General features: G+C 45.3%; 1 pseudogene; it reads right to left on the bottom strand.

Annotated features, from left to right (window-relative positions):
• Positions 1 to 12,788: 12,788 nt before the first annotated feature.
• Positions 12,789 to 14,646, bottom strand: LOC150009214 (nucleolar protein 11-like; annotated as a pseudogene).
• Positions 14,647 to 26,599: the final 11,953 nt, after the last annotated feature.

The raw sequence follows: 26,599 nt of genomic DNA, 5'->3' as shown, positions 1-26,599 counted from the left end.
TCCATGTGTCTGACCCAGCAGCTTGCTCATTCTTCAAGTGCCTTCCTCTGGCACCGAGTCCATCCGTTGCCTTGAATGCAGTGAAATGACTTCTCCTTCACAGGCACTTGGCTGTTTGAATCCCATCTGGGTCTGGTGATGTGGAACTCTTTAGAGGCTGATTGGCTGTGGGAGAAGTAGTGAGCTCCCTGTTACAGGAGCTGTGCAAGTAGAAGCTGGATGGTCACTGGGCAGGCAGTGACCCTATCAGGAGGAGCCCAGCATTCAATGTGGGGTCAGAATAGATGATTTTGAAGCTCTCTCAATATTAATAGCTCTGTCCCTACCTTTTTAGCACCAGCCTCTCCTTTGTCTTCCCCAATGTCTATTTATCACCACAATCTTTGCACAGTCCCTGGACTAAGAAGGAATAAGGATGAATAATACCCACCACGGTAGGATGTAAAGCCCATACCTACTACATTGAACTACCCAAGTGTCCTGTCAATAGTTGTGGCAGGTGCTTTTATTGCCCTGCCCACATTCCTTTGGCTTAGTGGCATGCTAGAGTCAGCTTGTACCAGCTCGCAAGAGCAAGCTGTTATTTTCAGGAATTTTGCAAGCCAGTTGACATCATGTTGGTAGCATGAAATTGTTCATAGTGGAAGTATTTCCATCATGGAATCAGTAAGCATTACAAATCAAGGCCTTTTCCTTCCTTCCTCCCTCCCCCCATGCCTCTCTTCCTTCCTTCCTTCCTCCCTCCCTCCTCCCCTACCCCCAATCTGGAAATCTAGCTGTTAAACATTTATCAACACACCACTGCATTGGCCTTACTATATCAACAGGTGTTGGCTAAATTCCAGCTCCTGGTATGTCTCCCTCTCTTAGCCTGAAGAATTTCTTCAAAGTTGTGGAATGCTACTCTGCCCTTGCAGAAGATAGGCTGGAAGGGTCTGGGAATTAATGTTCCTGAGAGCATCCCTCTACCAATGACTGACAGGTGTGTAAGTGCGCTGGCTCCCTGGCCCCTTGGTTGGGATAAGGCTGATGCACAGTGTTCCCCCCCCAGGATTAAGCTCCAGTGGCCCATAACTGGAGCTGCAGGAGGATGCAGTCTTCATCTGCTTTCTCTTCCCTGTCCCATGTCCCCACTTTTCTATAGGTGTTTTTCTACACCCCCCAAATCACCTACTTCTATTTAAATTCCTGCCTCATGTTTGTTTCTGGGGAGCCCAAACTGAGATTGCATATGACTTAACCTCTCTGGGCCTCAATTTCCTAATTTAGAAATTGGGTACTAATCGTGGACTCACAGGCAGGTTAACTAAGCACAGTGGAAATGCAGCTGACCCTGACCCTGAGCAGCAATGGTGTATTTGAAGTGCCCAGGACAGCGCATGAGACATGCTCAGAAAACATGACCAACAGTGCCTAGTATATACTAAGCACTCAGCAAGTGGTCCATCAGTATCCCTATGGCTAATCTGACTGGTTGCATCCCCTTCAGTTACAAGTGATCAAAGCCCATCTCGAGCACACTTAAGCAAAAGTGGAACTTAGTGGCTTATGAAATGGAAGGAGTTACTGCCTGGACCTGGGACTAGGGACTCAGTGACACAAAGATGCTTTATATATCTGTCCAATGGCCACCTTTGCTGATGTTAGCATCTCTTGGTGACCTGGCCTTATTTTGTCCAACCATAGAAGAGTTCCTCTCATGTGGCAGGAAACTGGGAATGAGTGAGAAAAAACCTTTGTGGCACTAAGCTACTGATATTTGGGGTTTTATTTGACATGGCAGCGTAGTCATTCTGTCCTGACTAATATAGGACTCCCCTCATTATTTACAATCCTCTTAAACTACATTACAAGGGAGGTATTCATATCTCCACTTATCAGGTAGGAAAACTGAGTTTCAGACAGGTTGAATAGTTTTCCCAAGATCACCCAGCTGGTGAGCAGCAAATCCAAGATTCCAACACAGTTTTGACTGCTTTCTTGCCCCACTACCCTAAGGGTCTTGAGATGTAAATAAGGATTGAGCTGGGGGAGGAAGAAACAGTGGAACTGACAAATAGGATGATGTGAAAATGAATGTCAGTTGTCAATTTAACCCACCTCCTGCCAAAACTGCAACTGTGAGACTTAACAGATAACAGAGTCCTGCACTTGGGATATTTTCAGGAGGAAGAGCTGGTCAGGAGCATTTGCTAAATACTCTCAATGTGTCTTCAAAGACCCCCTTCATATTTCATGCAGGCAGGCACAGCAGGAGGATAATGAATGCTAATGCTTCTTTGTGGGAGTCCCAGAGGACTGTTCTCTTTAGTCCCTCATTAAAGCTGCATGTGCACTTTTGAATGAATGATGTCTGGCATCTGGACCAGATGTCAGAAGGGCCACAGCTGCAAGGGCCTCAATCCTGGGCCAAATGGCTTCTTACAAGTGAGGCTTTCTGTCAAACTTCCCATGCTCTCAGGATGAATTAAGTGCTACTGTCACCAGCACGCCTCCTTTCTTATGACAATGGCTTTTACCCCCTTACCATCCCTGCCATTTGACTCCCTAGTGGGGTTCTCCCTCTGCATGCCATTGATTGACTTGACACCAAAGCCCTGAAACTATAGTACTCTGGCCCTCTGGCCACACAATTGGTCCGGAAGTTGGCACATGACATAAGCAAGGCCAATCAGAGCCCTTCCCTGGGATTTTGACCTTGGAAGCAGAGAGAGTGTCAGTCAGTCCTTCTCTATGTTGGAGGCTATGAGACATGAGGCTGGGGCTGTAGGGAGCCTCATCTTCTGTGACAAGATGGAAGCTCATCTGCTGTGAAAAGGAAAAATTTGACAGAGGCAGAGATGAAGAATAATGAATTCCTGTTGGAATTCAAGTGCTTGGTTTCAATTATATTTGTACACTTCTGCTCTTCTGGTTACTCTTCCTTTGAATATAGTTTAATAGTGATGAATGCAGCCTCTGGAGCCAGAGCAGCTAGGTTCAAACCCTGGCTCACAGCCTAGGTGTATGTCAGCATTTTTTTGTCTTCTGTAAAATGGAATAAATGAGAATACCTACCTCATAGAGTGGTTGTGAGGAATAAATAAGATAGCTGCAAAGTGCTTGGAATAGCACCTGAGAGATTTTAAGTGCTTTGTAAATGTTTCTTCTTCATCCCCTCCCTTCCACACCCTAATAATAATAGCAACAATGTTATTAATTTATCAAATACTACTACTGATAATTAAATATAATAGTATTTTTCCCAGCTTTATTGAGATATAACTGACATATGACACTGTAAGTTTAAGGTGTATAACTTGTTTATTTGATATGCTTATATAGTGCAAAATGATTACCACCACTTTTGTCATGCCATTTCTTTTATGTGGTGAGAAGATTTAAGACCTACTCTCTTAGCAACTTTCAAGTATATAATATAGTATTATTAACTGTAATCATCATGCTGTACATTAGATCCCCAGAACAAATTTATCTTATAACTGGGAATTTGTACCCTTTCACCAACATCTCATTTCCCTTTCCCCTCATTTCTGGTAACCAATATAATATATCTAATAATAACTATAATATGCTATATCTAATAATAATCTATCTAATAATATACCACTACTAAACCTATCATTATTATATCTAATAATAATAATATTCTATCTAATAATAATAGTAATAACTACAGATTCTTCAGTAGCCTTCTAATAAGCTGGGCTTCTATCATGTGTAACAAAAATCATTTAGAAACTTGGGAGATGAAAAAGAGTCCTTCTAGAGAAGTTGGTGGGGCTGATACTGGAACCAATTGATCAGTCAATGGGTGCAGGATCTGACAATCAAATGCACTCTACCAATGACCTGAGGGCTGACTGCTTCTCTTTGGACAGAAAGAGAACTCAGTAGCAGGCCTTGGAAACAGGAAGAGGAGGGGCTTCTGCCTCAGTTTTGGGAGGGAGATGAGGGGGCTTCCCGGGGCTGAGGAGGTCTCGCAAGCTCGGAGTGCCCTGGTGAAATTTGACATTGGTGCCATACCTGTAGGGCAAAGAGAGACGGAGAAGGCAGGCCACTCCAAGATGGTAGGTGGCGGTTTTACAAAGCAAGTGAACTTACCTACGAGGCTTGTCTTGGGCGCCATAAGCTGAGATCTCCGCACCCGCCCGCCAGAATCTTAAAGTTTCTACAGCAGTCTTAACGGGGCTCAGTCACGTGTACCGTCCAGTAGGTCTCAGGACACCTTGCTGTCTCCAGGCTGCATCCTTGAAAGAGCTTCTAGTGCAGGAAGAGTGGGTGGAGCGTGCATTCCCAGGACGGTGGGGTGAGGAGCCTCCCATTGCCCAGTCAAAGCGCCAGCCCGCAGTAGCATCTCCGGGACCTCCAGCAAGCTGCAGTCTGAGGAGAAGAAACGTCCTCCCCGCAGGGCCGACGGGCCAATGAAGTGCAATTGAAGTGGGGGTTGCGGGGGGCGGGGGGGGGGGACGGAAGTTTGCATCCAGGCTGCTCCATATAACTGAAGCCCTTTTTGCTTTTTATTCTGGCTGGAAGTCTCTACTTAGCTCTTAACAACTGGAGTTGCCAAAAGCCACCCCACGGCACCACCATAGAGGAGAGCAGAATCAAGAGATGACGGGGATGACGCCACAGTATTGTTTGGGGTTCTGAATCCCTCTGTATCTGAACCCGGTGCTTCCCCTGGACTCCTGATGGTTGTGGAGTAATCAGTTCACTGTTTGCTCAACTGGTCCCAGCTGCTTTTCTGTTGCTCTGCAATGGAAAGAGACCTGGCCAATACCACCTCTGAAGGAAGCAGGCGAGAGCCAGGTGCAAACTATATTAATCATTTGAGGCAATTTGAAGCTTAAAAGGAAAAGAAAATTCCAGGGCTGCACACTCTGAGCACCTACTCTGAGCCAAGGAAGAGTATGGACTGCCAAGGGGTAGTCGTCTCCCTGAATGCAGAGACAGGGCTGGGCCGGGAGGGCCGTGTACTGTGCACATACAGCCTGACAGTCGGGAATGGCAGCGGCATAAATCAAGGCTCCAGGACAGGTACGGGTGTTCTTTTGGGGGGGGGGGGAGCTGTAGTGCAGTCCACAGCTGATGGGTGAGAACGGCTCAGCTTGAGTCTGAGGGATCCTCATTGTTCACGAGTGTTTTGTTTTATGTAGTGAGGTTCTTGTTGAAAATATGGTGGAAAAGAGAAGGTAAGACAATTAAGGTTTTTTTTTTTTTAATGCTGCCAGTAACTCTGTGTGGTGTTAGACAGGTATTAGACTTATCGGGGCAATCACTTTATAAATTATATAAATGTACACCTGGAGCTATACTGTACACCCAGAACTAATATAATATTGAAGGCCAACTGTAATTGGAAACTTAAAAAATTTAAGAAAACCAGGTTTTATTTTTCAGTTGGTTTCTGAAATTAGCAATGGTTTTATCTGTTGAGCCCCTATAACGTGCTAGACACTGCATAGTATCTTTTTGAATCTTTTCAATTTCATTTTTTATTTATTGATTTTAGGGGGAGGAAGGATGGAGGGAGGGAGAGAGACAGAGAGAAAGAGAAACATTGATTTGTTGTCTCACTTATTCATGCATTCATTGGTTGATTCTTTACGGGTGAGGAGAGACCCAAAAGCCCGGAATTATCTTCTGGAGGGCAGGCCCCTCATAGGACAGGCTTTCCCCACTAGGTGAGTGTTCCAGGAACCTATCTGTATCAGTGTATCAGCTGGCATTGTTGTGAGAGGCTGTGTTCGGCTTCAGTGAATTTTTTTGAAAACTCTTTCAACACATTTGCCCATTTCATGATGGGGGATTTATGAGCACACCTGCCCACACTGCACTGAGTGTTCAGCAGTTTTTGACTGAAAAATGGCATGACCCAATCCCCACTCTTCCTATTCATCCAGTCTCGTCCAGAGCAACTTTTTTTTTTATTTCCCCTGGGTGAAAAAAGCCCTCAAAGGGAAATGTTTTGCTTATGTGGAAGAGGTGAAACAAAAAATGGCAGAAGCACTAAAAGGCACCAAAATAGAAGGAAAAAGTCTTAATAGGTGCATTGCATCAGATGGAGAGTGCTTTGAAGGTGACTGAAGTTTCAACATGTAAGAATAAATACACAAATTTTCATAAATTCTGTTTTTTTTGGGGTCCTCCTTCATATGTGCCCTGATTGGGGATTGAACCCGCAACCTTGGTGTATCATGACAGTGCTCTTACTAACTGAGCTACCAGGCCAGGGCACTGCATATTATCTTGATAACCCAAATTCTTAGCATAGTACCTGTATCCAGTGGACATTTGGCAAATGCTTGCTGTACTGAACTGGCAGTGAATGGAGTGGCAGGGTTCTATGAAGCTTATCCAGGGGGCTGGACAGAGGAAAAATGATGGAGAGGAATGGGTGTTTTCTGTCTCCTAGTAGAGCTAAATCCAGCAATATGCCTTGAAGGTGATCTAGAAAGGGCTGATTTCCGCACACATCACTTAACCTTGAGAACTTTCTGGGGGCAGTTCAGCATTCTGATGGCGTAGACAGCCAGGCCAATCTGGCTACTTGGTGAAGAGTTCTTTATCACACTGATGTATCCTTCACTGTCCCTAAATACAGTAGGGACTCAACAGTGTGTGTGGGTTGGGATTCAGAAAGAAACATACCTTTGTTGGGATATACTCTTTGAGATACTTAGCTGGGGGAAGATAGGGTCTGGGGGTTGCAATTTTACCTGAAGATAGAAGAATCCATGTATAAGACATTAAAGGGATTTGCTGTTTCTTTCTGGAAATTGGCCTTTAGATAGAGCTCTGTTTGACTTGTATATTGTTTTAAGTAATTTTGAATTAAAAGCAAACATTTAAAAGTTACATGAGTTTACATGAAAAACTCTGCTTTTGAGCTCCTCTTAAACATCCGAACATGGGCCCACATTCCTGCAGGGCAGTAATCCCCTGCAGATGAGAAGTAGCTTCCTCTTTAAACAGAGCACAGGCTCTCTGCTCCCCACAGTCCTGTGCCCATCCCCCTGCCCCCTGCTCCCCATTGTGTTGTGCCCAGACTGCTTCTCTCACTGTGGTTGCTGATTGGTCTTTGTAGACATTTGGGTTCGGGATTCTTATTGTGGAGTCTGAGCTGAAAGATGAGCCATTCTTGGTTTTCATTACAGCTTGTTTTTTTATTAACTAGAGAGGGAATCACAGGGATTCAGTAGTTTCTCATCCCTATTTGGAGATGGGGAAACTGAATCCAAGTAGAGGTTAATCACTTACCTGAGGTCACATGGCAGGGCAGTGCTGGTTCTAGAGAGTTAAGTGTCTGTCTGCTTGTGGACCATGAGTACAGCTTCTCTTGTCCTTTTTGACTTGGCCAACAGGGAGCTCAGGGCCATAGTTTCAGATCCAGTTTAGTAACTGACCTTCTGGACTGTATCTTTATTCTACCTCCCATCCTACTCTATTCCTGTCTTTACTTCTTATTCCAAACTGTTTTCCTCTAGTCCCAGCTTTTAATTTATATTTTATAATTTTGTTGCACATATTTCTTTGAGTCTAATGTAAGTTCTATGTGGGTAATGATGGCATAAATACAATGTAATGAATTTTAAAAGTCCAAGAAGGGCCTGAGTCACCACACCCAACTCCATGTTGTAATAGATTTAGACTGTGGCTCTGTCCTCGCCACTTGCCAGTTTTGTTTTTTTTTCTTTTCTTTTTTCCAACAGCAATATATTTTGCTTTCCTAGCCCAAGTTGATGGTGTCAGTCTGGAGTGGCTATGATGGACCAGGCTGGCGTCAGGAGGAGGCTGGCAGACTCTGCCCTCAGACAGGCCACATGGGTGGAAGTGGGGTGGAGGCAGCTTCACGACCTGCCTGGCATCTGGGTCTTGGTTGCAGAAAGAATTCCAGGCTCTGCTGACTTCTCTTCGCTCTCCTGCAGTTCCACGGATGGCCATTCCTGCAGAGAGCTAAGAGCTAGAGAGAAAATTCCCAGCCAGGCGTTTCTGGCTTGTTTGATTTTGAACATGTTCCCTCACCGTCCCTCTCTCACCTCGCCTCCCCCTACCAGTCCATGGTTTAAAACCAAACCCCAAAATTCAGAACAGAGGGGCCATTTTTATTTATTTTGGTTGTATCAGAGTAGGGAAAGGAGCTCAAATTTTTTGAGTTTTTATTCTGTACCAGCTGATGTGCTATATTCTTTGCTTGAGCGCTGCTTCTTTGATTCAGAATATCCCAGAAGCGGATTATTGGATCCTGCACGCTCTGATCCTGGCTGACTTCTCTAAATCTCCCTTCCATACCTCCTCCAGTGCTCTCCCGTAACCCCCAGCACGAGCCCAGTTCCCTCCAGCCTCCCTCACTGGACCCAGGCTGCTCTCTGCGCTGGGAAGGCTTACGCCTTCTGGTCTTTGCAAGCTGGCTCCTTCACACTCCAGGTCACAACAGGAGCGTCTTTTGAGACCTTCTCTGATGCTGAGGTAGATGATTACAGAAACCTCCTTCTTCCTTTACAGGACTTATTCAACCCTTTTAGTACTTCTATACTTGATTTTTTATAAATGTGTTTCTTTCATAATAATGCGTTTCTTCCGTGAGAAGTTTCATGAAGGTGGAATCATTTGTGTCTTGTATTCTGTTGTATCCCAAGTGTCTAGCACATAACAGATGTTCAATAAAATTTTGTTGAATGAATGGACACTCAATCCCACGATTTGAATGTTATTGTTGTTGTAGTTATTACTAACAGCTACTACTTAACTAGGTGCTGACTATGTGTCAGGCACTATGTTGACTTTTTAATTTTTTTATATCTAACATCTTATTTAATTCCACAATAATCCCAGGGAGGTGGGTTGTATTATCCCCCTTCCTTGGAAGGGGGAACTGAAGTTCTGGTGCTTGCTCAAGGCCACCCAATTAGTTAAGAGATAGAGCTGGGATTGGAACTCAGGTTTTCTAATGCCGAAGTTGTGCTCCTTCCACTCTGCCACTGTGTTCCTCTCCAGAGGAGTCCTTGTACTGCCAGGAATACCTATGCTTGACATTTCCTGAGGCATGTGAGTCCTGTGGGGAAGAAAGGCATAAGGGAAAGGCTTGCCTGGTGGGAGGCTCCTATAGATGTCTGGTAAGAAGGAAGGCAGAAGAGGAGGTGGGTACGGGTCCTTGCTTTGCATAGCTGGGCTGACAGGATAGGTTGGCCCAGAGCTGGGCTGTGGTTGGGTTCACGTCAGGTCTTTTATTCTGCCTGGCTGCCATAACAGAATACCATAGACAGCAGCCACTGATGGCTCACACTTCTGGGGGCTCGGAGGCCCATGGTTGCGTTCTCAGTGAGGGCCCTCTTCCTGGCTTGCAGAACTGCCTTCTCGCTATGTCCTCAACATGATTGGGAGAGAGGGACAGAGAGAGGGAGGACAGTATCTCTTTCTTCTTGTGAGGCAGCAGTCCTATACAATTAGGGCCTCATCTTTATGACCTCATTTAAGCTTAATTATCTCCTAAACACCCTTTTTCCAGATACAGTCACACTGATATTAGGGCTTGAGCATATGAATTTTTTTTGGTTGGGGGAGGCAACACAATTCAGTTCATAGCAAGTTCCCAGAGGGCTTTGGGGCCAGAGAAACATACCTTTAATCCCTGCCTGGCCCTTTCCTAGTTGTTGGACCCTGCTTTTCTGAGTCTTAGTTTCCTTCTCCATGAAATGAGAATACCGTAATCTGCCCTCCTGCTTCATAATACAGTTATTTTTATTTTCATTCCTATTGTCATTATCATTATTCTCGAGCAGGCTGACTATAACTTTTCTTTTTTTACCCTTGAGTTGTTTGGAAGTTATTTTTAAAAATCTTTGAAATGTCCTTTTCTGTATTTGGCAAAAGCGAAATGGAAATTGATAGCATTGTCACTGCCATGTCTTCCTCCCGCCGGCTGCATGGCTGGAGGAGCAACTCGGGGGAAACATGGAGGCTTCTGTTGGGGGTAGCTAGTTTGCTACTGTGTGACCAGTTCCTGGGAGACCCCATCGGCTGTCTTCTAAAGCAATTTCTTCTTTCCTTGCCCCTCTTCTTTTCCTTTCCTGCCAATGTCAGGTCCTCTGTGTCTCAGCTGGATTCAGAAATCCAGGCAGCAGGAGTTGGTCCCCAACTGAGCCACTTTCAGCTGAAAAGCCCTTCAATAGTTTTCTTTTGACTTAAAATAACATCCAAATTTTTTATCATGACTACAGATCCTGTGATCTTCTCCTGTCCCTTTCCCCTCCTTTACTCACATGGCCTTCCCTCTACTCCTCAAATACCCCACTTTTCTTCCCAGACCCAGGGCCTTCGCATGGGTTCTTCTCTCTGCCTGGAACTCTTACTCCCTCTGTGTCATGATGTATCCATTTATCGACATCTCTGTTCAAGTGTCACCTTTGTAAAGGCCTTTCCCCGAACCCCTTTTGCTATGCAGTCGCAGTTGGGCGTAACCTCAGTTAGGATTATCAGAGAAAAACAGGGGGCCCAGGAAAGTTTGAATTTTAGGTAAACATCAGATAATGTTCTAGTGTTGTATGGGACAGACTGGTACTAAAAATTATTCATTGTGCATCTGAATTTCAAATTTAACCAGGTCCTGTATTTCATTTGCTGAGTCTGGCAGCCCTGCCCTGAAGAGGTGCATGTTGAATGAATGAATGTGAAGTGCTTAGCACAGAGCCTGGCATGCATATTAGCTATCATCTTTGCCTTCCTCCTCATCTAGTCTCCCTGTTCCCTCTTCCCTCTTTGGAGACAGGCAAGAAAATGATTTCTACCAGAGGAACATCACCTGGCTCCTTAGAACAGCAGAAAATATTCCTGCCGCAGCTTTGGAATCGATAGCTGGTGTTTGGCAGGGAAATGCCGTGAGTTATCACAGAGTGTTCCCTCCAGTGCTGGGTCATGCAAATATTTATTGCTAGCGTTAAATAATAAATGGAACAGCCTGCCCAGTGGTAAATCTGTCATGTTTGGTTTCAGCTAAGAGTTGTGATGGCTCCAGAATTGCTGCCCCTTCCACTGCCTCCGCCTGCCCTCCAGAGGGGCAAGGCAAACAGCCCAGTTCTCCAGGGCGGAATCAGCAGGCTGATTGGACACCTGGCGGCAGGGGACGCTCAGCCAGGCATGGAAATTGGCAGGTAAGACCAGGCTGCAGCCCTGGAGCCCAAGCTGATGAGATGCTGGGCAGGCCTGGACTTGTGCAGTCACGCCGCCACCACATTTATCAAGGGGCACCGTCTCGTTGTCCGCGTCTTGAGTTATCTTGCAGTAGTTTCCTTCATGCTCATGTCAGCTTCACTCTGGCTGACTGGCCAGAGCTGGTCAGAGTCAACATTTTACCTCCTTTTCTAGGCTGACTGGTGGGTGCTGGGAGAGGAATGAGACTGTGTGCCAGATGCTGAGAGACAGTCGTGTTTCTGGGGCCCCTGATGTGTAGAACTTAAACACATGGGCTCTTGAACCAGTTGGATCTGTGTTGAAATCCTGTCTCTGCACTTACAAATTGTATGACCTTGGACAAGCCACTTGACCTTCAGGGCTTCAGTTTCTTGAGCTGTAAGGTGGTGGAAATGGATGGTCCCACCTCCTAGGGTTGCTGGGAGGATTACATGAGATCATGTAGGTAAAGGGTTTAGCACAGTGTCTGACACCTGGGGAGTGTTCATGATATGGTACCTCTAATGCTTAATAATGGGCCAGTGATGAAATGATCTTGCCCCAATCTATAGACAGGGCTGCCCTGGTCCACCACACAGGTGTAAGCCACATGACAGAATACAGGTGTTGTGGGCACACCTGGGTGGTGAAATTAAGGCTTCAACCGGGAATTTTATGGCTCTCACAATAATGCTTTCTTCTGCTCCAGATCTAACCTATCTCCTGTAGAACAGTGGGAAGTGTGGCCTGTATGCCTGACCCCCACCCCTATGGTGAGGGGTGGAGTTGGAGCCTAGCTAGAATGAGGCTGTGCAGAGTAGGGATGCTTCATACGATGTGCTTGGCTTCAATCACCGAGAACCCAACTGGAAGGGGCTTGGACAATAATGGCCGTTATTGTTTTACAGAAGGTGGGCCAGTGGTTAATTCATTCAATGGCTTAGTTCTATACTGGCGAATCAGTTTCTTTCCACCTGTCTGTTCTTTTTTGCCATTCATAGTGGGTAGCTCTTATCATCAGGGGTGCCCTCATGGTCTTAAGATGTACAGAAAGAGGAAATGAGAACCTAGCCCTCTAGCTGTCCTGTTTTATAAGCACTTTCCCAGAAGCCCCTGTTGATTTCCCCTTGAATTTCATTGGTCAGAACTGTATTACATGCTCTTTTCTAAGCCAATTATTGGCAAGGAAAATGAAATTGCCATTATTGACTTGGACCTTTGGTTCTCAAAGTATGGTCCCCACAGCATCAGCATCACCTTGGATCTTATTATAAATATAAATTAAATTCTCAGACCCCACCTTACACCTACTAAATCAGAAACTCTGGGGTAGGGCCCACAATCTATTTTTTTAAGTATCACAAGTTTACTTAAAATTAGCTCAGTTACATATTTTTAAAAAGTTTCAGAACCCCTCCCCACCAATGTCCATAAATTAGAATAGGTTCCCATGGAACCTGCAGTCAACCCTCAGAGCATCAGTAAGTGATGGTCTAGGTAGTCTCTGACACAGTTCCCTTGTCAACGAGAGACAGTCACAAACAAACATATCTCTTGCTTGCATGAGTAGGAAGAATTCACTTTTAAAAGAGCTTCATAAAATGTCTCTGGTAATATCAGAAGAGTTCCAGCACTCCAATTGAATATAATTCTCCATTATTCTTTTCTTGATGTAATTTCTGTAGCTCACAAAAACTTCAGTCTTGTTGAGCTCAGATCAAATGCATATCTGGGATTTCACAAGCTTGTAAAGACTTAACAGTAGCCTTTTTGCTTCTGGTACCATCACCATGACAGTAAAGTTAGCATCTAGAAGTCGGCCTATCCAGTCCATAATCTGGTTCAAGGTTGGAGGGGGCAGTCCACAAAGAGTCAGAGTAGCATTTTTACTACACTTCAGATAAAGGAGATACAAATACTGGAGAAGTATTGTGATATGTTGTGTTGGGATGTCTTTCAAGTGAGGCAGAAACACGTTTCACTGCATGCTGAACCAAGAACTGCTTTTAGTAGGGCTGCTCTTCTTGGTATTACAGGCAGGAAGTGGTCTCTGTTGTGTCCTGAGGCTTTTTGTGTAACTCTTTATCATAGTTACCTTCTTCAGGATTGAAGCCATTTTGACGAAATTCAGGTTGCTCTTCCATGTTGTCATCTTGCACAGCATCGCTGCAGTCAGCAGATGACTCCATATTGACATCTGTTCCTTGAAGACTGTCATCACCAACGCTCAAGAAAAATTTTAAGCAGGCACACGTGACTGCTTCAGGAATGTCAGGACGCTGTTGCAGACAGGGCTGTAGCATCTGTACATCTGTCTTTTCTCAGGCAGCCTCCATGAAGCCAGGGCCCAACCTGTAAGGAAGCGCATGCATTTGGGTAAGCTTTATTAGAGAGTTCCAGGGATAAAATGATCTTTCTGTTTGCATTTTCCCAGAAGTCTTATTACTATGTCCCTAATAATCATATGAAAGTCAGATGTCTGCTTAATAGCCAGAAATTTATGTAGTTCTACTTCAGTGTGTTTTCTGAATCTTTCTTTATGGTTGATAAAAATTGTTTGGATGCTGGAACCTCTGACTGTACATTTCCTTCAATATTTCTTCTCCTTAAAATTCTATTTGATAGCTCTGACTTCTGGGATTCAAGTCCATATCCCTGTGGGATTTCCCAGTTTACAAAATGAGGCATTGTGTGAGTGACTGGATTTTGACTAAATGTACTTGAGTTTTCCAAGAGCACCTGCTAATGATGACACTTCACACTTGTATAGAATTATAGTTAGAGGTTTTCCATGTAGCCCTGGCTGGTGTGGCTTAATTGGTTGGGTGTCATCCTGCAAACCAAAGGTTGCGTGCGTGTTTGATCCCTGGTCAGGGCACGTGCCTAGATTGCGAGTTCGGTCCCCACTGGGGGCATCTGTAATACAAAAAGGCAACCAATCACCTTCCCTCTGACATCAATGTTTCTCTCCCTCTTCCTTCTTCCTCCCTTCCCCTCTCTAATCAATAAGCTTGTCCTTAGGTGAGGGTTTTAAAAAAGAAAGAAATTTTCCATGTAGCATAAACAAATTTTCCCTATAATACCAGAGTTGACCACTGGTCTCTGAGGTAGTTCTTTTGAAATCTGTAGCATTTGAAATTTTGTGTTCCATATGGAGAAACATTTCTTAGAAGCTGGTAGCGGTGGCCCCAGGACAGCTACATGATCTAGATCCAGGATGGTGAGCGCAATACTGTTTTGAGCATTTTCAGACACTAGAGTCTTGAGCAACAGAGATCTAACTATCCTCTGATTTTGATTTTTTTCTGGGTCACTCAGATGTATTGGTATCAAGATTTCATATATACACCCATCAGAGAGCTTAATGATATCAAAGAGATGAATTTCTGATCTACAGATTGAGTAAAACTCCGTATAACAGACTTCTTGCCCAAGTAGGAGTGTGTATTTGCTTAAGACACATGAGGTAAACATTTGTACACAAGAAAAGTAATGTCTACGTTTTTCAGTGATAAAGATTAAAACCGGAGGCCTAGATGCCCTGAAAAACTTTGTCCACTTAATCACTTCTTCATCAGAGATGACAGTTTCAGTTTTCTGCTGGGGGTCTGCAGGCAAGGCCTCTGAACCACGAGTGGAACTTCCCTGAATGGCACCGCGGGCCCTGTCCCTTGTATTGAACGTGTCCTCTATACCTCAGGTGACATTGTAGCTTGGAATACTTTATCCAGGTTTCTACCTTCATTATTCCATAATCTCAAAACCCTGTTATCATGTACAACAAGCATACTCTCCAGATTGAAGGTTGTGCACAGCTGAACATGTTATGATTTGATCTTGTTTCATTGACCAGCTTTCCAGGATTTCTGATTAGAAATCTGCTAAAATTAAGGTAACATATAATATTCAAAAAGTCAGCTTCTGATTATAAAAGAAATAAAATTTAGAATTAAAATGATAGTATTCAACAAATTTCCTAAATTAAAAAATAAGTAGTCACAAAAAGACAAATACTGTATAATTCCACTTAAGACAGAGTAGTGTGGTGGCTGCCAGGGGCTAGGGGAGTGGGGAGGCCCTGTTTGATGGAGACAGAGTTTCAGTTTTGCAAGATGAAAAGAGTCCTGGAGATGGATGGTGGTGATGGCTGCCCAACAAGGTGAATGTGCCTAATATCCTTAACTGGACATTTTAAAAAGATGGTTAAGATAGTAAATTTTCTGTGATGTGTATTTTAGCACCATTAAAAATATAAAAAATCTTTTAGAAATAGTTAAAGTGAAACTACTAACAATAGTACATTTTAAAAATTGATTCTGCTCTGGCTGGTGTGGTTCAGTGGATTGAGCACTGGCCTGCAAACCAAAGGGTTGCTGGTTCGATTCCCAGTCAAAGCACATGCCTGGGTTGTGGGCCAGGTCTCCAGTTGGGTGCATGCAAGAGGCAACTGATAGATTTATCACATGCACATTGATGCTTCTCTCTCTCTCTTTCTCCCACCCTTCCTCTCTCTCTAAAAATAAAGTCTTAAAAAAATTGATTCCATTGTGCCTTTGAACAGGGGCATGGAAAATTAAGTAGGACCAGCTGGGATTATGCCAGTCCCAGCCAGCCACAGTATTCCTATGCAGGAATTGCAAAATTTAAGGCCACCTGACAGCCCAAGTAAAAAGCAACAGTGTCATCAGAAGAGTCAAAATAAGCAAACAGTATAGGGAACTGTTCAACACAACCTGTTCCCAAAACTTCTTTCTTCAAATTAGATTTTCTGGCTTCTTAAAGACATGGAAAACTTTATTCAGCATCCCAGGAAAAGACAATTATTTTCTACTGGACCACTGAAAGTAAAGCTGCTTAAAAGGTGTGCCTTCAGGATGAAAAGGGAGTATAGATTTCCCTGGGACTCACTGTAGGATTTGCAGTGTGTAGTTAGTTGGCAACAGGTTCTTCAGAGTCATGATTCCCATCAAGATACCAGCGGAACAAAACAATCCACAAAACTTTTCCCAGGGAAGCAGAGTATGGACACAGGGATAAACCAGTTCCCACCTGTCAGTCATCATCTCCCGCCCAACCAATCTCATTCAGACCCTTCAGTGGGCAGCTGGAGTGACAGAGACCCCAGGAAGGGATCTTAGCAAGGTCGTCTCTGGAGATTTGAAGCAAAAGCACAGGTTTCCTTTCCTTTCGAAGTCTTGCCCTTGTGACTTAGATGCTCTAATGCCTGCTACTTGGAAATATTCCTCTTTCTCCAGGAAAGCAACCAAGTCACATTCTAGACTTCATTCATCAATCTGGAGAAGCCAAGCCGGCTTTCTGCTTGTCTTCTTTTAGTAAAAGATCATGATATATATATATATATATATATATATATATATATATATATTTTTTTTTTTTTTTAACTGAAGCTGTGAGAAACCTGAGGCTCCGGCTCCACACTCACCAAGAGACGACGGCCATGGCCCACAGGCCCTATCACCCTCACCTTACAGAGGATGATGGTTCTGCCTCTTTCCATTACTAAAAACTGGTCTGTTTTTGTCTCTCTGTTTCATGGCTGGGTCTGTCAGGCCTGGCACCCAAGGATACTGGAGACAACGCTATTTCCTCCTCCAGGGCTGCTGTCTTGGGCAAACCTATGGACCACAATGCATCACTCCTGGCAGGCTTCTGCATTCTCTCTCCGCAGTCCATGTTTGCGTAAGGCCTCCAGGTGATTCTGATGGACACCAGACCAGGGATAGTGTCTTGGAAAGAGCTAGATAGTAAATATTCTAGCCTTGTAGCCATACAATCTCTGTAGCAACTACTTAACTGTGCTGTTGTAGTGTGGAAGCAGCCACAGGTAACACATGAATGAATGGGCCTATTTATGGAGAGAGATTTGAAGTTCATATGATTTTCATGTTTTAGAAAATATTATAATTTTTATATATTTCCAACCACTTAAAAATGTAAAAGCCATTTTCAGCTCCTGGGCCCCATAAAACCCGCTGGTGGTCTGGGTTTAGCCACCACCATGGTTTGCCAATATTGGCTAAGACTGATCAAGATTTACTCCTGAAACTGGGGAGGCCCCAGCTTCCCTTGAAAAGGAGAGATCCCCAATTCCTTAAAAAAATTGAGATCTGGTTTACAAGGAAGAAGGGGCATGTTGATACTGTCGCTTCAGCTGCAGCGTTTGTTACAGCAAGACAGCAGATTCTGGTCTGCAGAACCATTCTTGCCAAGAATCAACTTAGTGTCTTGCTTTTAGAGTCTAGACTCAGTTGTATTCCTTAGGCAGCTTTTTCATTTTTCCACTGAAGACGGTCTTCATTGTCCAGAAGAGACTTGACATAATTGGTTCTTATACCTGAAACTCCAGCTCACAATCCCAGGTGGCAACCGAGCCTGGGGAGGTAACAGTACCTGTGTCCAGGACACTGTTTCAAGCTCCTGCACATTCATTGTGATCCTCTCAGGGTGAGTTCCCTGCTGCTGTTTTGTAGGTGAAGCAACTGAGCAACAGAGTATCAAAAAAGCTTAGAGGCACATTGTCTAGAGCTACAGTGTAGCTTCCCAGTTGGGTGATTTTTCTGAGCTGCTCCCTGGAGGGTTGACAATCCTATGGTCTGGCTGCTGGCCTCCCTCTTTGCCTAGTAAAAGATAATAATAAAAATACCGATAATGACAACAGCAATAAAAAATAGCTACTAGGCAAATGAGTGCTTACTGTCTTCCAGATACCATCCTAAGCACTTTATATACATTATTTCCTTGAACTAACTAACATCCACATATTATAGGTGAAGAAACTGAGGCACTGAGATGAGTAACCCAGAGTTACCAATAGTGAGTTGGTGGCTGACCCAAGTTTTGAACCCAGGCTGTTGGGCTTCAGAGCCCAAGCTTGATTAATTACTAGGAGGAGGCTCAATACTAAAATAGAATTGAAATAAATATACAGCAAACTAACTCTGCTATTCTTACCTCACCCCCTGCCAGAAGCCTTTTTAACGTGAATATAATGGTTTTGTTTTGCTTTTGTTGTTTTCTGCCTGGCTAATTGAGGTCTAATACTGTGTTAAAGAAACATTCCTCTAAATTTGAGAACCAGCTATAGCCCTCTATAAATAAGATGATCGTTAGGAAAGGGGAATACTTTATTTTTTCTCTCTCATATAGAGAATAGAGAACTGAAGTTTCTGCAATTTGACATGAGCCAGACTGAATTCTGTCTTTCCAGAATTCACATGTTAAAGCCCTAACCCCTCAGTGTGAGGGTATATGGAGATAGATCCTTTGGGAGATGATTAGGTTTAGATGAGGTCATGAAGGTGGGGCCCCTATGGTGGGATTAGTGCCCTTATAAAAGACCTCACGTCTCTCTCTCTCTCTCTCTCTCTCTCTCTCTCCCCCCCCCACCCCCCTTATGATGACACAGCAAGGTGGTAGCTGTCTGCAAGCCAGGAAGAGAGCTCTCACCAGAACCCAGCCAGGCCGGCATCCTGATCTTAGACTGGCAGCCTTCATAACTGAGATGATAAATCTTGGTTGTTTAAGCCACTCGCTCTGTGGTATTTTGTTAGGGCAGCCCAGGATGACTAAGAGCATGGGGGCCTGGGCCTGGGCCGGGCCGGGCTTGTCAGGAGTATCAGATTGCTAGGAATAAAGGATAAAAAGTGAAAGCTTAAAAGCTTCTCCATTTGGTTCTCTTGACCCACTGTCACCACCGGACCCTTCAGTTCAGGATGTGGGTGCACCTTGTATGGAGTAGAGAGGGGTTGGAATTCATGGGAAGAGCCTTGGGAATTTATAGTAAAGACAGCATCATAGATAATAACTGTCTTTCTAGAACTTACTGTACTTGAGGCATGAAGCTAGTGGAAACCGTGGTTTAAGCAAATAGGGGTTATTTTTCTTTAATAACAAGATGTCTGGAAGTGGTGGCTTGGGGGTTGTTTTTGTGGCTCTGCTTAGCATCCCTGAGACTCCCCTGGCATTCCTCTCAAGCTGGTCTCAAGCCACCTGCTGTGGCTCTAACCTCATCTGACAAGGTCCAATGGCAGGATTGGGAGGTGATGGGGCATGTGGGAGTTCAGATAGTTACCCACATTTCTGCAAAATGTAGCAGCTTAAAATAACAAATGCTTATTACCTGTGACTAGGAATTCAGGTGTCCCAGCTAGGCGGTTCTGGCTCAGGGTGTCTTGTGAGGTTTCAGTCAAGATGTTGGCCGGGGTGGCAGTCCTCTGAAGGCTTGTCTGGGGATGGAGGATCCACTCCAAGGTGATCTCTCTTGGCAAGTTGATGTCAGTTGTCAGCTGGAGGCCTCTTCTCCACATGGGACTCTCCACAGGGCTGCTTTAGTGTCCTCACAACATGTCTGCCATGCATGTCCCCCAGAGTGAGTGATCCAAGAGAGGACAAGGAGGAAGCCACAATGCCCTTCATGTTCTAATCTTGGAAGTCACACATTGTCACTTTTGCTGTATCCTAATCATTACAAGTGAGTCACTAAATTTAGTTCACACTCAAGAGGTAGGGAATTAGGTTCCACATTTTGATGGGAGGAGTGATGAAGGATTTGTACACAAATTCTACAGTCACACTCTTTATCAACCTCTCTCTTTTTTTTTTAAATCAGAGAGGAAGATCTTTTCCAGAGGGCTCCCTCCCTTAGCTGTTGCTTACATCTCATTGGTTACACCTGGGTCATATCCTCCCCCAACCAGGGTACTGAGCCAACTTTCCTGAGATCAGAATCCTTGGACAGAACTGGGGCTCTGTTAGCAAGAACACTGGGGTGGGGAGGATGGCTTTTGGCTTTTGGCTGGCTCTTGACAATGTCTGCCATAGTACTCTACATATTTGATCTTTAGTTCTTCTAATAATCTTGTAAAAGCATGATTATTACCCATAATTTGCAAATAAAGAGACTGCAGTCAGGGAAGTAAGTAATTCCCCCAGGGTCATATAGCAAATAAAGTGGGAGAACTCAGGCCTTTTAGCTCCAAGGCTACGCTCTCTCCACTATGTGGTCTCTCCCATTACAATAGGGGTTGGGGGAAGGCAGATTTTGACCCCTCTGGGGAACACTTGGCAATATTTGAAGATATTTTTGGTTGTCACAACTGAGTGGAGGGTACTCCTGGCATCTGGTGGGGAGAGTCCAAGGATGCTGCCGAACATCCCGTGATGCATACGACAGCCCCCCACAGCAGAGAATTATTTGATCCAAAATTTCTATAGTGTTAAGATGTCAAGGTTGAGAACCCCCATATTAGAACAAGTTCTCTGAGGGCAAGAACCATGCTGTCTTACTTAGTTCCTTCTGAATTCCCTGTGCTCAGCCTGGTCCCGATGCACTGACAATGTCCTAGCACATTGTAAGTCTCAGTAAGTCCTGACTGAGTAAATGAACAATCTGGCTACACTGAATTCCAGAATCAAGGAGTCATAGACTTGGAGAACTGTGAATTGTGGTGGTGGGGAGTAACATTCCTCTCCCAGTGGACTCTTCCAAGCCCCCAGCTTCCTCTGGTTTCAGGAGAACTGGGGGACCAACACAGCCTATGCTCCCCACTTGCAAATGGGGGCAGACTGATGGATGGTGGTCAAGGTTGGTTACCTGTTCATCTCTGAGGTCCTGGAAATAGAGGGACCAAATAAAGAAACACTTCTCTGAATCTACCCATCTTTAAATGGGTTAACCACCAAGGAGGAAACACAATAATTTATATCTCATCGCCCTTCGTTTCTCGCTCTGCTCTTTGTAGGGAGTTGCTATTGCTTCAGGGCAAAGATAATGAAAGTTCTTTCTTTTATCAAACTCCTTTTCCCAGAAGACAGAGTCCCAGCATCAGCCAAAGTAGAAGACCTGGCCTCAAGTTCAGCTTCCCTGGAACAGGCTGGACTGGCAACAATTGATAATTATTTTATAATTGACATTTCAGTACTTGCCGGCTTCTTCATTGGATGTTTCTGCATCATGTTAGGTTTCAAGAAAAAGCAGTAGTCTGTAATGGTTAGGCAAGATCAGTTTTTTTTTTTTCCTTAGATGTCAGTTTTTGCAGTAAAGAAAGAGCCTTGAATTTACTCTCAATGTGTCGCTGGGTTGGCACCTCCAACAAAATATACATCATATCTTCATAACCACTCAGATTGTCTTCATTTTGCAGTTGAAACTGAGGCTCAGAGAAGTTAAGTGGCTTGCCCAAGATTCTATAGACAATAAGTTGTAGAGCAGGAATTTGAACCTAGGGTTGTCTTTTCAGCCCCAAAATCTAGTCTCCAAGGCTGTCTGGTTCTAAAGCCTGCACTGTATTCTCTGTGCATGCTCTGGGGGTGACTTAGGATCCTTCAAAGTCTTGGCTACTGCTAGAGACTGAATGTGCCCCCAAATTCATATGTTGAAATCCTAACCTCCAATGTGATGGTACTTGGAGGTACAGCCTTTGGGGGTGATTAGGTCATGAGGGTGGAATTAGTTTAAACATCGGTGTCAAAGCACAGAATTCTCAGAATAATGCAAACTGAAGATATGCAATAAATCCTGGTTGTGAGGAGGTAGTAAAAACCAGCTTCTGAGTTATCTTTATTCTCAACCTTTGATCCTACCATCTTCATATGAACAGAATTGCTTTCACCTGAGAGAAGTTCTGGCATGGTATTTGATCAAAAAGAAGGAAAATTTAAGACTGAGGGCTAGTCTGGAGCTTTAGCCTCTTTTTAGCGCATGTTCTGAGAAAGGTTAAGCAAATTGTTGAGTTAAATAATGTGGTGGAGCTGTTAGCTGATGCTGTGTTGGTAATCGTATTGCGATATATAAGTGTATCAAATCAACCCATTGTATACCTTAAACCTACACAATGTTTTATGTCAATTATATATCAATTACAAGAAACATTTGGAAAAGAGTAAAATAAGATGACATTGAAGGCAAGTTTGGGGTTCCACTAAGAAATATGTGTCTCCCAGGGACATACTTCCTCACTTTGCAAATCTACATCAACTAAATAAAAATGGGCACAGCTCCATGGCTGCAAAGCTAACTTTTGTTTCTTTGTGAACTATTCAGAAAGATCAGGGGCAGGTCAAGTAACTTATTTTCTTGAAACAGGTTGCCAAACACAAAACATATGAGTGACCATAAATGTGTATTTCCACATTGGTCTCCTCATTAATGCCCTTTGCTTGGCCTCTGTTCATGGACCCTGCGAGGGCTCTTCTTAGGCTTGTCTGTGGGAGATGTGGATGGAGGGGAGAACTGGCCTGTGGCTCCTCACGGCCCCATCACAGTTTCTTCCCTGTGTTCTGGGACATCTGAAATCTTGTGGCCAGCTGTCAGGGAAGCTCAGTTTTGCTCTGCCGAGGGTCTGATTTGTGGAACAGGCTGAAATGAGACAGAGCTCTTGAGATCCATGTGGGTGGGAGGTTCTGGCACTCTGTGCTGCCTGCAGTGCCATCTGGCTGTCATGGAGGGGGCCAAGGGGTGTGGCCTCCATCCTGGTAGTGTCTGAGGGAAGAGCTGGCAGAGGGCTGGGAGGCCATGGGGTTGGTAGTTGTTGGGGACAGCACCAGGTGCAGCGTGGCTGGGGAGGTGTGGCCAGCTGCTCCCAGGGCTCTTGGCAACTCTGTCAGAAGGCTGTTTCCAGACAGCCTCTGTCTGGTCCCTCCTCTTCCCTCACCAATCCCTCACTGCACCTCTGTGGTCTGAGACTTTCCCACCAATCTAACAATGTAAGGACGTGGTGTTGAACAGAGTCTAGATCAGCTGTGCACAGTACTGGGCTGAGCATCACTGAGAATTAAAAGCAGCTTGTGTTGGTCTGCTTAGGCCGCTGTAACAGAATGCCACAGTCTAGACAAGTGGTTTAAACAACAAACATTGATTACTCATAGCTCTGGAGGCTAGAATTCCAAGGCTAGGGTGCCAGCCAATTTAATTTCTGGTGAGGACTCGCTTCCTGGCTTGCAGATGGCCACCTTCTTCCTGCTCCCTCACATGACTGAGAGACCTCTCTCTCTCCATCTTCTTATAAGGTCATTAATCCTGTCATGACCTCATTTAACCCTAATCTCTGATGGCCCCATCTCCAAATACTATAACATTAGGGCTTCAACATGCAAATTTTTGGGAGGAGGCACATTCAGCCCATAACATAGCCCCTTCACTCATCTCTGCCTCATGTGCAAGGAGCTGCCAGTCTCACCTGAAGGCCTAATGCCTTGATAAGATATGAAGGGAACTTTCCAAAATATGCACTCAGAAAGTATGGGCCTTGCAGAGGTCATTTTATCCAAGCCCAAGACCTCAGACTATTGAACCCAGAGGCCAAGTTCAGGGAGGGAGGCAGGAATCTGCAAAGCCATCAGGGGAGAGGCTGGAATCCAATGGAGCCTTGAGGAATGAGAGGGCTTGGAGGCATGAGGAAGGGGCGCTGTGGGCAGGAAGCGCCCAGGTAAAGGCCTACAGTGGTGGTGGGGGCAGGCTATAGAAGCTGGTTTAGATGAAGACATAGTGAGTCAAGTAGAGATCCACTGTGCTGGGATAAGCATTTGAATACTGTGCTTGGCTTGTCCTTCCTGCTGAGCACAGGGAAGTTGACACACCGTTCTCCATCCTGACAGGCCTTGGGCATGGTCAAGAGCAGAGGAATGAAAGCCAGAGGCCAGGGGTTGAATCCTGGCTCTGTGTCTTTTTCAGCCACATGACTTGGACCAAGCCACTGAGTTATCAGAGCCTCAGATTCCTCATTCGTCAAATGGGGGAAATGACCCTCACCCTTTCTGTGACCCTCTCAAGGGTCTTAGATGATGATGAATGAGAAAGTGCCCAGTAATCACGAAAGACATTCAGCCATATTTTCTGAGTGTCTATGATATGTCCCAGTACCAGTTGCTGGGGGCCACAGAAGAGACTTGGATGGGTGGTGGATGAGTGGGCTGGCGGCTCATGGCTGGAGCCTTGGGCCTCCACTGCTGCTTACCTGCCCTGGCTTGTCCAAGTCATTCTGTGATCCATTTGCCTCGATGGGGCACCTGCTGATTCTTGCATGATTAAAACTATTTTGTGGGTGCTGTACCCTCTCTGTTGAGGCCATGGGAGACTTTGATGGGTCCCACCCTCCTTCAGACTGTCCCATTGGCATGGGAGAGTGAGGCTTATTACTGTCAGTCCAACAAATCTATCTGTCCATCCCATCCATCCATCCATCCTTACAGAATTTCACGTTTGGGAAGGATTCTGTTTTTTGCAAGCAAGGAGACCGAGCTTGAAAAGGGGAATGTTTCTCAGCATAAACAACTGAGTCCCGTTCCCTGGGCAGGTCCTGTGCTAGGAATTCAGGGTTGGATCAGATTTGTCTCTGTCTCCATGGGCTTGAACTCCCGAGCTATCTTATCCACCCTTCTACTGGTACCCCACCCCAGGGCACCACTAGCAGAAAGGTTAGCCATGGCACTGCCAATGCATTCCGAGGGAGAGTACCCTTCCACCCTCCGCCGACCACGGGGCTCTGTCAGCCAGCCAGTAGGTGAGCAGCTCCAGAGCACGTGTTAGAGCCTGACTTCTGGGTCCACTCTTGGTATCAACTCTCCTTGGAAATGACTCAGAGGTGGAGATTCACCTGCAGGAAGTTTACCGGATGGGGCGCCCCACCCATGAAAGAGTGAGAGAAGCAGAATTAGGTGAAGGGAGCAGTCGGACGGTGGGGAGGTGGTAGTTGAGGCCTCAGCCAATCCCAACGAGGAACTCTGGAGCTGGGCAAGGCCTCCAACCTTGTGTCCAACACTGACGGGCCGTAAGGTGTGGACTGAGTCCTGAGGGTGTGACCTTTCTGGGGTGGGGTGAGGATGCTGCCTTTGACCAAGAGAGATTCTGAGGCGGACTCAGTGGTGAGCCAGCCATAAGGAGCCAACACCATCGGCAGCTCGAGAGCGGTCTGTGCAGCACCACAAGGTGACCGCTTCACCCACTGCCCTTCAGAGTCACTGTCTATGATGTAGAGCGAACCAGCGGTGGGTGTCTGTGTGCCCGGGACCCTAACCCACCTTCCATGTGGCTGTGGTGGCAGCTGCTCTATTCTTCCATGCTGACTTCCTGGCCAAAGCTGCTTGCTCAGAGGAGGGCAGCTCACTGGAGTTGGCCACTGTGATCCCTGTCTTTATGGCCACAGGGGATTGGCCAGTTATAGGCAGCTGCACTAAGCTGGTGCAAACAGAAATCTTCTAGGGCGGTGAGGACATTTCTCTGTGGAACAGAGAGTGCTCATCAGTGTTTCCCTGAGGATGGAAGGCCCACAGGTGAACCTCGGGACCTTTGGCGCTCGGGGAGAAGGCCAGCAAGGGGAGAGGTGGGTCCGATGTGCAGCGGGAAGCAGATGGAAGACAGGGACACAGGCGCCCGGTGAGCTCCAGGGCCCTGGTTTCGGCTGTTCCTAAAGCTCAGCCTCTTCCCTATCTTTCTCATGGTTTGGTGTTTTAATCCTTCTTTTTAACTATCATTTTAATAAATCTCCCTTTTTGTTTAAGTGAGTTTGAATCAGTCTCACCCTTTCTCAACTCTCTCTATAAAGTAACAACTTAACAAACCCCATTAGGGCTGCTTTAGATGTCACAGGCTGGGGGGCCCAAGGATTATTTCCAGCCTTCAACTGTATTTTGTTGGGTTGGTATAATAGTGTTTAAAAAATCCAGTTTCAGCCGTACATTGAGCTCCATAGAGACCACACTGGAGCAAGTGAGAGCCAGACAGGTACTGGGCAACTCTGTGCTGGCTGAGGAAAGATAATGAAACGTGAGCAGAGGAGACCCTAAGAAGCCGAGAAGCAGAATGTCATTATGTGTTTTCTTTGTGCAAACTAGCTGGGAGGAGCACACAGAGAAGCACCCAGATGCTGCTTCAGTCAGCTTCTCAAAGTTTTTCACTAAAAAGTGCTCAGAGAGATGGAAGACCATGTCTCCTAAAGGGAAAGGAAAACGTGAAGACCCGGCAGAGGCAGACAAGGCCCGTTATGAAAGAGAAACGAAACCTTCTCTTCCTCCTAAAGGGGAAACAAAAAAGAAGTTCCAGGCTCCCAATGCACCCAAAAGGCCTCCTTTGGCCTTTTTCTTGTTTTTTTCTGAGTATCGCCCAAAAATCAAAGGAGAGCATCTTGCCTGCCCACTGGTGATGCTGCAAAGCAGCGGGGAGAGAGGTGGGGTCACGCAGCTGCGGGAACCAGCAGCCTGAGGAAAGGAAGGCGGCTGCGCTGAAGGAGAAACACCGAAAGGAGACAGCGCACCCTGAGCCAAAGGAGAGCCCGATGTGGCAGAAGAGGAGTCGTCAAGACTGAACCAAGCAAGGAGAAGAAAGAAGAGGAGGAAGATGAGGAAGATGAAGAGGATGAGGAGGAAGAGGAAGAAGAAGATGAAGAAGATGGTGTTGATGAATAAGTTGATT

This window comes from Furipterus horrens, unplaced genomic scaffold (genome assembly GCF_987537825.1).
Source record: "Furipterus horrens unplaced genomic scaffold, mFurHor1.1.pri manual_scaffold_5, whole genome shotgun sequence".
Taxonomy (NCBI): Eukaryota; Metazoa; Chordata; class Mammalia; order Chiroptera; family Furipteridae; genus Furipterus; species Furipterus horrens.
The sequence above is the reverse complement of the archived record's forward strand: the minus strand, read 5'-3'. Positions and strand labels throughout refer to the sequence as shown.